This window comes from Triplophysa rosa, unplaced genomic scaffold (genome assembly GCF_024868665.1).
Source record: "Triplophysa rosa unplaced genomic scaffold, Trosa_1v2 scaffold266_ERROPOS124324, whole genome shotgun sequence".
In the NCBI taxonomy this organism is placed as follows: Eukaryota; Metazoa; Chordata; class Actinopteri; order Cypriniformes; family Nemacheilidae; genus Triplophysa; species Triplophysa rosa.
In genome coordinates this window covers 28,721-32,657 of record NW_026634282.1, presented here as the reverse complement: position 1 = coordinate 32,657, position 3,937 = coordinate 28,721, and the positions used below count along the sequence as shown (strand labels likewise).

At 42.6% G+C, this 3,937-nt stretch overlaps 1 long non-coding RNA gene across 1 annotated transcript in view; it reads left to right on the top strand.

Moving 5' to 3' along the window:
• Positions 1-1,273: 1,273 nt before the first annotated feature.
• The window catches only part of LOC130550245 (uncharacterized), a 15,457-nt gene continuing 12,793 nt past the window's right edge, over positions 1,274-3,937 (top strand). Inside the window, exon 1 of the long non-coding RNA XR_008962370.1 lies at positions 1,274-1,389. This is a non-coding gene — a long non-coding RNA (uncharacterized LOC130550245). The remainder of the gene's footprint in view (positions 1,390-3,937) is intronic.

Sequence of the window (3,937 nt, the reverse complement as noted above, 5' to 3'; positions counted from 1 at the left end):
GTCAAACGCATCTCTCACAACATTCAAAAAACTACTTAAAACCCATCTCTTCTGTGAATACTTGACAGAAGAAAAAAAACACTAACCCTCTCTCTCTCTCCTTGTCTCAACAGGTATTGGTCTGGCTTTTGTTGAAACCAGTAACTTTGTATTGGCACCTATTGTATTATTGCTCCTGTATGCATACTGTTGCATGTCTTGCGACAATTGGCCAGTTTACTGGCATTATCCAATAAGACTTCAGGAAAGTGGAACAGGGAAGAGTTCCCATATGCGGGGCTTCCGCAATGTTGAGAGACCGCTCTCGAAAGGGAATCACAGGCAATTTAAAAAGAAAGAAAAACAAATGTAAATATATCCATAAAAAAAAAAAATATATATATATATATATATATATACTGTACATGTATACACACATATGTATAAATATACAAATGACACCAGCAGCTATAGCATGTTAAAAACAATAAAAATACTCAATTACCAAATGCCAGTACAAACAGGTAAGGTTTTTAACTTTGATTTAAAAACAGATATGGATGAGGCAAATCTGATAGAGGTGGGTAATGCATTCCATAATCTGGGAGCAGCTAGAGCAGAAGGCACGGTCACCTTTAGTTTTTGATTTTGTTTTAGGAACACGTTACAATCTCTGATTAGATGACCAGAGAGAGGCAACTGGGCAATGTTCTGTCTGTAGATCAGAAACGTAAGATATTCAATGTAATAATTGAATATCCAAATCATCCAGTAAATGACTATATTCATTTCACTTTTATCCAAAGTGACTTAGAAATGGGAATGAATTTAACATTTTGTCAAAGAGCTCGATTTACCTAGGCATGGTTACAAGTAGGAAAAATAAAAAAAACATAAGCAATACAGACTTAGAACAAAGTATAGAGACTTCAGCATTTACGCTATGGGTGCATTATACACAAGCCTGAACAAAATACGACAGCACCATCTATTGCCCGGCAGTAGATCTCATAGATCTGTTGTTACAGCATCCGTCCCTTCTCATGTTCGAACACCACATGTTTCAGTAAACACGACTGCACCCTTGATATGACGGTCAGTCCAGTTCAGTGAAAATGGAATGCTTGAGAAATGTTTCCTTTCACCAGTATGACAATGAATGAGTGGCATTTAAACTGGAATGATCAAATCACATTTCACAGACAAGCCAATGAATGAGTCTTCTTTTGTAGTACTTCCTCTCCTTGAAATAACACCTTACCCACATATACATCATGTGACTTGAAAAAGCTAATAAAATCTCTTCTCAAATTCCAGGATTCCAACATTTTTCTCAAGGGACTTGCACCCTTATATTATTTTCAGCTCCACCGTCAGACTGGCAGGTCATAAAGTTACCAAATGGACTGGGTAAGTGTGACTTGTTTGAAATTGTTAAATATTACATTTCTATAACATAAACTAATGCAATTGGATATCATTGATTCTTGATATAATGGACAACACACATTTTAGATGTTAGTTTTTCTTCTACTAAAATAAAAATGTTAAATATATTAATTGTGTTCAGTAAGAGAACTGCAAAAATTTAGAGAATTAACTTTAGTACTATTATGAATGCAGTCATCAGATCCTATAATTCAGTTAGTGTTTTAACATTAAATTAAAAGAAATAAAAGATTTTTTAAATTAACAAAAAACTAACAAAAACAACCTTTATCTGATAATTACTGACAGTTTTGACAAAAAGTGAGGTTACAACTGATTTATAAGAAATATTTTCTGTCAACTGCTGACAACTAACAACTCGACAAGAAAAAACACAAATTAAGAGAACTACTCCTTTTTTTGTAATATAATTTAACAGTCCTTCCATTGGTCAGCTTCTCCTGAAAAAAATTGGTCTCTAGTGAGGACAGTAAAACCTGACTTTACCTTTTGGGGTCATTTTTCCATCTGAACTTTTACAGTCTTTTGCTGGGAGTTTTGCAGTCTTTCATAAAAGGGGATGTACACCGACATCAGACATTCTGTCAATCTCACTGTCATATTTTTGCCAAAGAAAATGTTTACTTTTATTGCATGAAGACATTTTGTCCCATTTTGTCTCAAAAATCAGTGATAAAGATAGAAAATAGGGCTACTTAATTATGAGAAAAATCCAATATTGAGGACAATAAAATCAATACCCTGGACAATGAAACATTGTGTTGAGAGACAGACTGGGGTTTGATCTTGAGAACCTATCATCTCCGAGAGGAATTTAAAACGCCAATGAACTTGGCGAATGACACGCGCATGCAAGTCTCCGCCCCGTGCATACGGGGATAAAAGGAGATTTCAGCGTCCATTCATTCATCTTTTTGGGCTGAGGAACCTGAGAGACATCTCCCGGTCACTGCAGCGGGCCGGCGAAGCGTTGTGGCAGGAAGACACAACGTCTCGTTCCCTCCATCAGGGAACGGAGGTTACAGTCGTAACCTAGACGTTCCCTTTCAGTCGGTCTCTCGACGTTGTGTTGAGAGACAGCTCGTGATGTTAACAGTTGTGTTGACATCACGAGCTCAAGTGGAGCGACACTGACTGGACTAGCGAGTCACAAGTTATTGCTATCACGAGACGTAATCTTCCAGTGGAATCGGTAACTAGTCACATACCTGAGAGGCTCGTACCGACGGCCGTCACGGGCGGTGGCGTTGTTTCTCTGTTTTGCGAGATAGCCGCCCGGTACTGTAAGGGAACACTGGGAAGCACTGCTCTCTCTACGGAGGCCACATCCTACCCCAAGGGGAGGCTATATGTGGAGACACCAGCATGGTCTCACCATTGGGGAGAACTACATGGGATATAATGCGCAAGCCCAAGTAGGGAGCACATGACCCAGGTGGGTTGAGCCACTGGAGGGGAGGTTACAGATTCGCCGACAGGGAAACCAAGAGTGAGGAAGTCAACGTACGGGACGACCCTGCAGGGGAGACAAATCCAAGTATAGGGGTCCACCTGAAGTACCACTACCGAACTCGGTAAGACAGACCGCTCCGGTATGCTACCCATGTTGTCAATGCTTAGTGATGGATGGAATGCCTATACTTAACCCTGCGGGGGAAGTAGGGATGCTAGTAGCGCACTGACTCACCTGGAGAGGGGAGAAGGCGCTTTCGCAGGCGTACGCCCACCCATCCGCCCGGTCTCACCTGCTGGTAGCGTGTAAGACACGGGCTGACACTGGTTCCACGCGGAGATTGTAAAATCTCGTGAATGTACTGGGCGAAGCCCAACCCGCAGCACTACAAATGTCTGCCAGAGAGGCGCCCTGTGCCAGTGCCCACGAGGAGGCCATGTCCTTTTATATCCGTATGCACGAGGCAGAGACTGGCATGCGCATGCCATTCGCCAAGTTCATTGGCGTTTTAAATTCCTCTCGGAGATGATAGGTTCTCAAGATCAAACGTCTTGGTTACGGATGTAACCTCAGTTCCCTGATGGAGGGAACGAGACGTTGTGTCGAGCCGACAGATGGGGTTTGTCCTTGAGAACCAATCGCTTCCGACTTCTTAGAAAAGGCGAATGAAATTTGCATGCCGGACTCTGCCCCCGGATATCCGGGTATAAAAGGGAGATGGCGTGCCTCATTCATTCACCTTTGTTCTGAGGAGCCTGAGACCTCTCACAACTGCTGCAGTGGGCAGCACATGTTGTGGCAAGAAGGACACAACGTCTCGTTCCCTCCATCAGGGAACTGAGGTTACATCCGTAACCAAGACGTTTGATCTTGAGAACCTATCATCTCCGAGAGGAATTTAAAACGCCAATGAACTTGGCGAATGGCATGCGCATGCCAGTCTCTGCCTCGTGCATACGGATATAAAAGGACATGGCCTCCTCGTGGGCACTGGCACAGGGCGCCTCTCTGGCAGACATTTGTAGTGCTGCGGGTTGGGCTTCGCCCAGTACATTC